The following is a 13339-nucleotide window of genomic DNA, read 5'->3' as shown; positions in this document are numbered from 1 at the left end:
TAATAATATATATAATCTAGATTATGACTTAGACAGCAAAAATGCAGCAGCTCTCTTGGTGGCATGGATTTCAGGGAATGTGTCCTAACTAAAACGTAATTTGACCAACGATTAATGATATCCGGCCTACTTCTATAACAAATAAACAAATATATACACCATTCATACATATATGTTAATTTCCCTGATGCAACGATTATATATATATATATATAGATATATATATATTAATGCAAAAAAAATTAATTTTGATTAAACAATATGGCTTAATTTATTTATATTATATGAAAAAACAATTTATAGCAATTACTACAAACTAAGCTACTATAAATATGTTTGTCTCTGCATATGCACACTCCTACCCAAAGTGTAGCCTTCTTGTTCTCAATCTTTTCAGGAAAAATGAATACAAAATGGAGGTGCACAAGGGGACGAGGCTTCTTCTTATTCGCCATGCAACTAGCCTCTTTTTCAGTGCTACCTAATGTCCTCAAAGTGGCGCTGGAGCTCGACCTCCTTGAACTCATGAAGAATAAGGGGCCCGACGCCTTTATTTCACCAAGAGAACTCGCCGCGAAAATTCCCACCAACAATCCAGAGGCGCATAACATGGTGGACAGAATCCTCCGCATGCTTGCGAGCTATTCTATTTTAAATTGTCGAGTGAAAACCCTGCCTGATGGCAGCGTTGAGCGGCTGTATTCCTTGGCTCCGGTCTGCAAGTTCTACACCAAGAATGATGATGGAGTTTCTCTAGCCCCTTTGTTGATCATGAGCCTAGACAGGGTTACTTGGAGACTTGGCAAGTATCAACTACATTCCAACCTCTACACGTACTATATGTGTGCATGTGTAATCATTAATAATGTATGTGTAGGTACCACCTGAAAGATGCAATTCTCGAGGGGGGACTTCCTGTTGAAAAAGTATATAAAATGAGCACATTCGAGTATCACGCCACAGATCCAAGATTTAACAAGGGTTTTAATATAGCAATGTCCAATTTTTCGACAATGTTGATGAAAAGAATTGTAGATAGTACGAGGGATTCAAGGGTCTGGGACTTTGGTCGATGTTGGAGGTGGAATCGGTGGTTCCCTGCGCATGATCCTATCCAAGAATCCAACTATAAAGGGCATTAATTTTGATTTGCCCCACGTTATTCGAGACGCACCATCTTTTGCAAGTATGTGAAATATTTGTGTTGGTTCTTTGTAATGTATTTTAAATCGGTTCCATTGAAATATTTGTGTTTGGAGCTCGCTTTTTAATTTAATTTGATGGTTTACGTGAAACTTAAACTTGGCCGACCTTTTTGTATTGATCAGGCATGGAGCACATGGGTGGAGACATGTTCGTTAGTGTTCCGAAAGGCGAAGCCATTATCATGAAGGTGAAATTGTTTTCATCATATAATATATGTGCGTGTTTGTGTATGTATATGTCTATGTATATTCATCATTTTGTTTAGCCTTCTAAATGTTCAGCATAATGATAATAATAATAAATGCTACACCTAAGTCATGTATGTGGAAGCGTGACTATAAATAAACCTTTATAACAACTACTTTATATATGTTATTGTCTTTACGAAATGCTTAACTGATGCTATTATAGAAATTCATTGTAAACATCGCCAGCTTCTTTTTTTTCCCTTTTCAATGTGGCAATATAGTGGCATTATAAGAAAATATATTTATTCAATACATATAATTAAACCGTTGTTCACGTTAGTTTTCCACCCGTTTAAAAAAAGGAATGCTTTTTCATAATTTTTGATTCCCAATAGTTTCTTACAACTTTGTAATAATATTTTTATGATTATTTTCTTATTAGACTGATTCAATTCTTTTTTTACCGAATCCACAGTGGATTCTTCATGACTGGAGCGATACGAATTGCATAAAAATACTGAAGAGATGCCATGAAGCACTTCCAAATAACGGAAAAATCATCGTTGTGGAGCATATCCTTTCAGATACCCCAGCAGAAGATTTTAAATGTAATTTGCAATCTGACATGGTTATGCTAGCATTTAGTCCCGGTGGTAAGGAGAGGACAGAAAATGAATTTCATGCATTGGCGAAGCAAGCAGGATTCAAAGAATCTCGAACAGTTTGTTGTGTTCTCCCACTCTGGATCATGGAGTTTTATAAATAAATATAAAAAGAAATATTGAGTAGCTAAAGATAATTACCGTTTTATAATAAAACTTTAGGCTTGCTATGACTTTTCTCCTAAAGATAATTACCGTTTTATAATAAAACTTTAGGCTTGCTACGACCCTTTTCTCTTTTACTCCTGTTAACATGCAAAAACTAATGGATAAATAATTGACGGCGTGTACACTGTGCTGGTGTTAAATAATGATCAATCTAGCTTATTGATCTCCCCTTAAATTCATTATGTATTTTGAATCGCATGCATATCGGCGATAAGTTCAACTTGAAGATAAATTATATTTAGCTTCATCTAATGCCCGCCAGTTGTTTATTTATGCAATAAATTAAGACCAATATCTTTTTATTTTCCTAATACCAAAAATAATGTAAACAAAAATTATGACTAATTTCAACTGCATATATAAATTAAATCGGATTTAAGTTATTGCAATTGCATAAAAGCGTCCACTGTAAGTAGGCGTCTCTTCCTTACTTACACATATTAGGATAATGTATTATTTCAAATTATTGCAATAATAATTATTAATCTTTAACAAGTGTTTGTTCCTAGACCGAAAGGTCATGGACTCTCTCGCCTTTATGGTATGACTCCCCTGACCAATTTTCCTGTTATACAGATTCTACTTCATAACAATAGCATAATCAGACATTTTTCTCACTTTCAAATATCTTTTCCTTATGGATCTAGCATCTATTTAATTTATCTTTTGATTATATGCTTCCTCAGTTTCTTTGCTGATCCAATAATGGTTTTAAATCTGAGAAATTCGCATTCGTAAAGACCATAGGGTGAAACAAATCTTTACCAATGACCATGTTTTTTTTTTTTTTTTGTGGCATGTGAGAATCATCTTGTTGATTTTCTCTTGAAAAATATTCTTAAAAGTACAATAAACCTAGAGTGACATGATTCAACGAATCATAATGCTTATATTATATTTTCTTTTCGACTCCTCTTTGAATGTTTTGTACCCCATGACATATGTTTCAATATTTACTATATGAAAGCCGGCCACTATTAGTCACATCTTTGTATAATCTAGGATGATAAAGACGATTAGTAACAACATGCATATGGTTCCTTGATTGCTTTTCATTTCCAATGTGGTTCCCTAGCACATTGATTGATTCATCTTACAGGCATCTCATCCCTTCTTTCATTGTGTTGTGAACCCTTCCTCTTGTTTGAGGAGCATAAATTTTTTGGTTGTGAAGTACACCAACCTTTAAAATCCCTTGAACATGGTTATATATGGATTTTTTTTTGTTACTCCCTCGACTCACCTCTTTGTTAATTGTATTATTACCATCTTTTACGAAACATTTTGGTTTTTCAATAAATTCAGGGTATTTTGAATATTTTTAACATACTTTAAATTTTCTAAACTAGCTAATATAATTAGATAAATACCAATATGAATATAGATATTAATCACTTCACATGTAAAGTATGATAACATCATTACAAATATCACATAAAAATAGATAAATATCAAGATGTACACATATATTTAACTAGATTTGATATAATACGAACACAAAATCAAATAATATATACATATGTATAATAAAATAATATATTTATGAAATTGGTTCTACTTAGGATTTTTTTCTGCAAACTTTGAACCAAACTAATTTTTTGATTTGGTGAATTTTATATAATGTGATCGATTAAATATCAAATCGATTTGGATTGGTTTGATTTCTGCTTACCCCTACTTTAAAAACAAACAATATTTTTAGCAAATGGCATATCTATGTGCGTTATATAACATGTATGACATAATTTTTTAACATATAATAATTAAGTGGGCAATAAAAGAATATGAAATATAACTCTAGGAAGATTGGCTACCTTTTAGTATGAAAACTGAACAAACAAATATTTACCAACCAAAAGTTTTTCTAAAAATAAATAAAATTTATCGATCTTTAAAAATTCAAAAATATATGAACACGTATAAAATAAAAAATCTGAAAAGTATCAACCAAATGAAAAACCGAAATGTATCTGTTGGGTTGAGAAACACAAGCAATCATGATTTCGATGATAACAAATTTTGTTATTTGACTTTTTAATATATTACTCAAGTGTCAAGTTGTTAGTTCAAGTGGGAAGCTGAAATTTGAAATAAAAAAGATTAAAATATGGCGAGCTGCTGTGTTTTGATGATATCTCATAGCTCAGTGATGAAAATGACAAACCACTAAAACGACCCGAATAGAGAACTCAATTTTCCACAAGTCCTACTTCACAAAATCTAAGTAAGTTCAGATATTATCTAGGCGAAATATTAGCGTAAGATCGACCTGACAGAAATAGAAACAACAATCAGCTCAGTCTGACCAGTTATGGTACATTGGTAATATCTCTAAGCTCAGTTATTCAAATGGAACTATTCAGTATGAGTTATGAAGATTATAAAATGAATAAAACTCATCTTAACAAGTCAAAAGTATAAATCAAATAAAAATAATAATAAACCATAATGAATTTGATGATTCTGCACTGAATAAAGAACATGTTCTAGATTACTAATTGTCGATCTGTTGTGAATATCTATCTCATAAGAACTTGAAATTGTGTGATTCTTGATTCCATGGAAAGCAAGAGAAATGCTACAACTTTTATGTTTATCACTTTGCCCAAAAATCGATGAATCAAGAGTTTTATTCAAAAGAACAGAACATCTCGACTTAATCAGCTTGACTTGGTTCAGCTCAAGTCAAAGCAAAGAGATCGGACCAGGTCAAACCAAGCTGATATGATGGCATATCAGATCAGACCATCAACAACCTAGTTCGCAAAATGGCCAGAAATACGAATGTGACTGTTGCAATATCTGAATCTGTACACAACATTTCCAACGGTCATATTCTTTTATCTAAAATCTATATCACTATTGGAGGCCGTGGAATACAACATATTGGAGATCAAATACAAATTTTGGAATGAGATTCAAATCATGGGCATTCTACATTAGCTAAAATGAGAGCAAACATAAGTGTGACTATACATTTGATATATACATACAATGAAAAATTCCTCACACACAATCACTAACACATACACATGAGAGTGGAGCATCAAAGTTTAGATGAATGAATATTAACAAAAAGACATTAAAGATTGTATTTGTAGTCTTGACACAAAAACGTTAAATATTATGCGGATTGTGAGTTTACAACCTGCCAATCGAGTGTGCTAGGAGTTTTAATTAAACAATAGATAAGTCTTAAGTTGAAATGAGTTTGTACAAAAAGTTGTATTGTCGCGTATTTTCGCTGACAACTGCACGGTTGTCAAGTTTAATAAAAGAGAGTAAAGTATCGTTCCCAGGATGAGTGTATATATAAAAATATATCAGTGCTTGTAGTTAAAATAGTCACTACTTTATCTAGAAGAATAAATTAAAGGTTGGTTTACTTAAAACGAATTAATTGTAAATAAATAGTAATCGAATAACCGAAGTGAGAAAATATAAATGATAGAAAATATCCTAGAGGAGCAATTTCACTTAGTTTTCACGATAACTATTCACGGTTGACTGTATATTCATGAATTCCATTCGTTCAATAGCCAAGAACATTTAATTATTTTTATTCCCTTTCCCAAGTGACGAATAAATTGTATCATTCAAACTTAGACCCAAACATTCCTAAAAAATAGAAGTTTATGATGATATAAGAAAACAATGATCTTATCTAGGCCTCGCTAAGTTAACGCCTTCCGAACGATATAAACATTTAACGATGTCTCCATAATTCTAGTCCCTCTATCGAGTTTTAGAATTAATTATGATAACAAACAATTTACGGCTAGTAAATTGAAATCGATAAGAACTAGGAAACACAATTAAACCAAAAGGAATTCAATCATAAAACAACTAAGTCAAAATTATCGTCTCAACAAAGCTACATCGTCCTCTAGAATTGAAAAGTTAGTGCATAATGAAATCTAAAAAAACAAAGCATGTTTGAAGATTTAGACATCTCAACACAAGAATTAAAAAGGTGAAAGATTAGATAACAAATCAAAAGTGGCGTCTTTGTCATCAGATTCGTCGTTGAGATCAATCCTCGCGTTCCAATTGTCTCCAATGTGTGCTCTCGTCTCTCATGTCCTTTCTCTCCCAAAAAATGGTTGCCCTCTCTTTGAAACCCTATTCTTCTTTTTATCCTTGTCTAGAGACCGTCAAATAAAGCCCAATTCTCCATTTTTCGCGTATGCTAGCGCCGCGGTGCTGCCTTGTTTGTGAAGTCTAGGTTGTAGAGCCGCAACGCTTGAGGTGTAGCACCTAGGCGCTTGTGGTTCAGTGATCCTGGCAGTGCGGCACTGGGTTGTAGCACCTCGACACTTTTCCCTTCGACAGTACCTGGCGCTGCGGCGCCTGCATATATGGCGCCTAGGCGCTTTTTTCCCCCTTCAAGCCTTAGCTCTGTGGCGCTTCTTCCTTGTCGCTGCGGCGCTTTGTTGGAATATTTGATGTTCACAATCTTGATTTTAATGTTAACAAAACTTGTTATTTTGTTTCTAATGAATTTACCTAAGTGCGCAGAAGCTGAACACTGATCAAGATTCAAACGTATCAGTTATCGAGCCAAAACTGATGCTATCAAGACGCAAAACTGAAAGCGCCAACTGATTGTCCAAACTGAATCAGTTCAACTGATATATCAAAGACCAATTCAATGATTGTCCAGCTGATAGATGGTTTAGAAGAAGATATTCAGAAGCCCGACCAGCTGATTAAGAGCTCAACTGATGAAGAGCCTAACCTGACCAGTTCAACTGAAGCAGTGAAATCCGTTCAGATGACGAGCTAATAGAATGGTTCAGGAACATTTGAAGGTTCTTCAAACACAATATTCTCAATGAGCTGCAATATCTCATGTTCTAAGAATGTAAACACCGATGAATTAGATCGAGTTTGGTTTTAAACCAAGTGAAAAATACTCGAAATGATAATTCGTTAAGAAAGTTAATCAGTTTTATAACTTGTGCAACTGAATAACTGAAAATTACATGGGATCAGTCTCGGCTTATATAACTTCAGTTATGGAAAGAACTGATCTGATATCAGCTGAACTGATCAAATCAGTAAGAACAAAACAAGCAATTAAACAGAAATAACACAAGATAAGTTTATGGATGTTCGGAAACTTCAACTGCTCCTACGTCACCCCTTCTACCTCCTCAGGTAGGATACACTATAAGACTTTGATTTATACAATACCGTGTATAAACCCACTCAGATTAGGACTTACCCTACTTCCTAACTGAACTCCTAGCATAGACAGAAGGGCAACACCTTCCAGCAAACACTTTTTTAACGTCTGTGTGTCAAAGACTACATACACAAGTTTAATGTCTTTGTGAAAGACTCACTCAAGCAGCGCTCCCTTATTCATTTAACTCAGCTCAACTCTTTAAAGAAGGCCCAGCTACTAGGCTGGCTCGCTTTAGCTCTTAGCTCAGGAACTCTTTCTTTACTGATTCCTTGCTCATTAGCTCCATTCTCTCAAACAAGCTAGATATGCTCAATCAACTGATCTTTTAAGCTCTCCTCTCTGATATATGTGAGTAATAGTGTGTGAGTATGTGAGAATTGAACAATGAATACAACGGGAAGGTGTTCTCCACACACCGAGGAAAAAAAGCTTCTAAACTAAGCTGATATAACTTGGAGTGTTCCCTCGACTGGGCTGATTTTCGAGGCTGATTGCTTCCTTGTAATCTGATGTGCAATATGCGTGCCCTTCTTTTCTCTCTTGTTCATGCCCTTTTCTTTTCTCACTTATCTTCATCTTCTATTTATAGGCGGGAGTTTGATCGTACAGTGAGACTCATTATTTATCCATTACATTTTGAATCTGTTCCTCGAAATATGTGTGTACTTTCCGAAAGCCATTCTGGAACTTTTTGGTTTTAAACATTGATGCAACGTCTATTATTGTCCTTTTACTGGACATATAACTTTAGTACCTTTCCCATTGAATAAGCTTGTCATGTTCTGCAACTTATTGGATCTAACTGATGCTCTAAACTGGTCATCTGAACTGATCTTCAGTTGGGCTGGTGAACTCAGTTGACTCGTCAGTTGAACTGATTTCACTCTTTCAGTTGAACTAGTCATCTGAGCTCTTCATCAGCTGACCAGGCTTCTGAAGATCTTCTATTGAACCACCGATCAGCTGGACAATCAGTTGAACTGGTTTACGATTCATCAGTTGAACTAGTTCAATTCGATTAATCAGTTTGTACTTTCAGTTGCATTCTTCCATAGCTTCAGTTATGTTCAGCTAACTGCACACTTAGGTAAGTTCATTAGTAACAAATAACTAGTTCTGTTAACATCAAGATCAAGTAAAATTGCGAACATGAAATGTTCCAACACGAGCCAACTAATTTCACCAAACCAGTTCAAGATCAGTTCAGCTGACCAATTCAGAACATCAGTTAAGAATCGATCAGTTTTTAGAAACACGACAAGCTTATTCAAATGGAAACCAGCTGTGCGTATTGAGGAAAAGCTTATGTCCAGTCAAAGGACAATAATAGACATTGCAGCAGTGCTTTAACGCCAAAACATTCTCGAATGGCTGTCGGAAAGTACAAATATATTTCAAGGAACAGATTCAAATTGCAACGAACATATTTGATGAGTCTTGGTGTACGGTCTCATTTCCTCCATAAATACTAGACCAAGATGATTAATATATTAGAGGGTGTGGAAAAATAAGAGTGTGTGAAGATCACAAGAAGAAGGACATGCATACTGCACATCAGCTTACAAGCATTCAACACAGATTTGAGGGAACACTTCAAAGTGTTACAAGCTTAGATTAGAAGCACAATTCCCTCATTGTGTGAGAAAAACTGTCATGTTGTATTCATAGATCAGTTGTAAAGGCCCGTATTCGTATTCATAATTTTGCGGAATTATTAAAAATTTTCTAAATAAATCATTATCTTGTCCCATTTAATTAAAGTAAATAAGTAAATAATTTTAACTTTAAATAACAGCGGAAAAAAATATAGTTTTCAACCAACAATTTAAAAATAATTCAACGTAAACATCAACTTAAAAATAATCCAACGTATTAAAACTGAGTTTGAATAATAAAAAGTGCATAAATTAAATCATGAGGTCCTCGGGTTTACTACTGCTGTCCCAAGATCGCTCACTGGTCTCCGTCCGCGGTCCCGACCTCATCAATACCTACAACAATCAAGTCTAGTGAGTCTAAAGACTCAACATGTATATATCGTGAATAACAAGTAAATATAACATAAAATCGCATGCATCATAAAAATAAAGTATCGTAGAGCGTATGGTGAAAATCGTATCATGAATAATTATAACTACGTGCATATCTGAAAATTCATACGTAAAAGCTTCTGTCATAACATATCATAATTTTCTGATAGAGATAATGTTTCTAAGCAAGTGGCCCATAACATAGCGTAAGCGCCTGATCAGACTAAATCACAGTATACTGGGCGGTAGAGATCAATCACAGGCCCTTGGACTGGATGTCCGTACACATACATAATCATAACCGGTCGTAAGTCACCGGGCGGAGAGGTCCTCGGTTGTTCCTACCGACTTCCAAACCCATAAGCATAAGGTGGCCACAAGACATATCGCATATATCTCAAAATAAACATTTTATATTTTTATGCACGTAATATAATTATAACCTTATTTTTACCGGATGAGTTGGATCATTCCAGGCTTGTTGCGACTTACTACTAATATGTGACACATGAAATAATCTTAACTTGACAAATCTTAACAATAGAACCAAAAACGAGACGATTCGGACCAACAACTTGATTTTAACCATGGCTTCGTACCAACCCGAACCAACATTAAACCGACGTTTAACCATGATTAAAAATACCCAAACATACTGAAAATATGCATAATAACTGTAAAACACGAAAATGGGTGAAAGGAATCCAAAACATAAAACACTCTTTCGAGAGTCATTTTGGCACCTTTCGCCGTAAATTCTCGTACGACCTCTAAACTCGACCAAATTATGAACGGCCAAAAAACACGACTTTTCTAACTCATTAAGGTACTGTCCAGTCCAAGGCCATGGGCTAAAAGCCAACCAAGAACTCAAACCACCAAGAAAACCGCAACCTAAAGTTGCTGTCAAGAACGGAAAATTACAGCGGTTGCTGTGGGTGTGCGTGAGCTATATCTCTGAAATAATTGGACATTGGCTTGAGCCACCACTCAGAGACTCTTACCAACATCCCAAGGCATGACTTGGACCATGGCTAAGGGCTAAAAGCCAACCACAAACCAAAGCCATTACCTAAGACAACCGAAGGTATCAACCGAGTGCACCATGTTAACGACCCGAAAATCAGAATACGTATAAACCATGCATAATTATTACTATTTAAATTTAAAAATGATTTTTATATATATATATATGAAGGGTCTAAGTCATTTTGATATTTGACAAGTCATAACTATTTATTTTAAATGCAAAAGTTTAGTTTTATCTTTTCAAATAAATACGCGAGGACGGACCGGAGGTAGTTTGAAGATTAGAGATAAGATTAATAATAAGAAAGGACATTCCTAAATTTAAGTTAAGTCAAATAATAATTTAATTTAAAGAAAAAGAATGTCCTTGGGATTTAATAAATTAATTAGAGTTAAGTTGGTAAATAGTTCTTTGGTTAATATTTAATTAAAGCTTAAAAAAAATATGTAAATAATGGAGGATGAATTAAGCTAGGTATAAAATAGTCAAGAAATTTAAACATAACATTTAAATACATAAATTTTAAGTCAAGCATGTCATGCAATGTTCTATTCTAATTAATTGTAAATCATTCAAAATATATATAATAAGTGTATTAAACCTTAAGAATTTAAAATGCAAGATTTAAAACACTATTATACCATGCAAGAAGTAGTAATAATATTTGGTTAAGACAATTCAAAAATTGTAGTAGACCTCATTCAAAGTTAACACAAAAATGGTTTTTATGGTGCAGTCACTTTCTACCTTAAGCTCCATAGTTATGGGTAATTCAAACACCATATAACCTTAATCCTTCCTCAACAAGTTACAAGCAAACTCACGTGTAATGCAACAAAAACAATGCAAGAATCCATCGGCAACAAGGAAGGAGGAGAATTTCAAACTATTCAACTTCTTGCACTGTAACTCCCCACCTAAATGCATATTATGACCCTTAACACCTCCTATATCATTCACCTTCATCCCTAACATCATCTACACTATATGCTCGAAATTATCAGAAGAAACACAGCTGAAAATCGTGCATAGCAGCAGGAATAAAATAGGAACAAAGCAAACACAACTCCGACTCCGTCGCTTGTATTCGTCGTTTTGATTTGTTTTGTGTCAAAACACATTCCAGGCATGTATATGTTGTTTCTTTCTCTTCAATCAAGTCCTATAAATATTTTTAAACAGTTATAAGTTCAAGATCATGAGGCAAAACGAATTTGTGGCAGCACATTTTCAAAAAAATCTGCACAGATTTTTCTATGCTCTTTGGTTCAACTTCACGGTTTGGTTGCTTTTCTGGATTACAGGTAGTTGCTCGGTTCCCGGCTCACCGGCTGCTGTTAGGCATGAATTAGAATGTGTTAGGGTGTCATTAGTCCATTGGTGAGCATCCATACACTCACAAATAAAGGAATGACAGCAAACTTTTTCAAAACTACAGATTTGAGCTTCGTTTTTGGTTCTTGGGTGGTTAAGGGGAGTATTCGAATCTTGGCTGTCCTAGGGACTGTAGCCACGATTAGAACCCTCCCTTAACATGTCTAGGACGTGACCAAGGTGTCCTTTCCAAGCTTGGTTCACAGATCCATTAGAATTGCACAACAACAACACAAGTTCATTTCGTTTCCTTCAAATTCTGTGTGTATGCACTTTCGGTTTTGGAGATGTTGGATGCAATTGTGGTTGGCTCCTAGCCCGTAGCCATGTTTATAAACACTCCATCATGTCTAGATCGATCCATGGTCGCTCAAATGGCCATTGGAATGATACAAGACAACAAAACAATGCAATACATCACACTATACAGAAAGTGGCTCTCTCGGTTTTGAGCTGTGATTGTCCTAGGTGTTTGCTTGGTTTGTGGTTGGCTTTTAGCCCTTATCCATGGTCCAAGCCATGCCTTATGATGTTGGTAAGAGTCCTTGGGCGGTGGTTCAAGCCCTTGGCCATTATTTTCAGAGTTTGCTCCACAAACAAGCAAGCTGCTGCTGCTCTATTTTCTGCTTTTTGACAGCAGCTTTGGGTCACGGTTTTGGTGGTGGTTTGAGTTCTTGGTTGGCTTTTAGCCCATGGCCGTGGACTGGACAGTACCTCAATGAGTTAGGAAAGTCATTTTTTTGGCCGTTTGTGATTCGGTCGAGTTTAGAGGTCGTACGAGAATTTACGGTGAAAGGTGCCAAAATGACTCTCGAAAGAGTGTTTTATGTTTTTGGATTCCTTTCACCCATTTTCGTGTTTTACAGTTATTAGGCATATTTTTCAGTATGTTTGGGGTATTTTAATCATGGTTAAACGTCGGTTTTAATGTTGTTCGGGTTGGTACGAAGCCATGGTTAAAAATCAAGTTGTTGGTCCGAATCGTCTCGTTTTTGGTTCTATTGTTAAGATTTTGTCAAGTTAAGATTTATTCATGTGTCACATATTAGTAGTAAGTCGCAGCAAGCTTGGGAACGATCCAACTCATCCGGTAAAAATAAGGTTATAATTATATTACGTGTATAAAATATAAATGTTTATTTTTGAGATATATGCGATATGTCTTGTGGCCACCTTATGCTTATGGTTTGGAAGTCGGTAGGAACAACCGAGGACTTCTCCGCCCGATGACTTACGACCGGTTATGATTATGTATGGGTACGGACATCCAGTCCAAGGGCTGTGATTGATCTCTACCGCCCAGTATACTGTGGTTTAGTCTGATCAGGCGCTCACGCTATGTATGGGCCACATGCTTAGAAACATTATCTCTACCAGAAAATTATGATATGTTATGACAGAGCTCTATTGAGCAAAGCTTTTACGTATGAATTTCAGATATGCACGTAGTTATAATTATTCATGATACGATTTTCACCGTACGCTTTACG

At 35.2% G+C, this 13339-nt stretch overlaps 1 pseudogene; it reads left to right on the top strand.

Annotated features, from left to right (window-relative positions):
• The first annotated feature begins 402 nt into the window (after positions 1-402).
• LOC142535411 (caffeic acid 3-O-methyltransferase-like) lies at positions 403-2283 on the top strand (annotated as a pseudogene).
• The last annotated feature ends 11056 nt before the right edge of the window (positions 2284-13339 follow it).

This window comes from Primulina tabacum, unplaced genomic scaffold, assembly GCF_025594145.1.
Source record: "Primulina tabacum isolate GXHZ01 unplaced genomic scaffold, ASM2559414v2 Contig995, whole genome shotgun sequence".
NCBI classification, from domain to species: Eukaryota; Viridiplantae; Streptophyta; class Magnoliopsida; order Lamiales; family Gesneriaceae; genus Primulina; species Primulina tabacum.
Note: the sequence above shows the minus strand (reverse complement) of the source record. Positions and strands in the feature narration are given on the sequence as shown.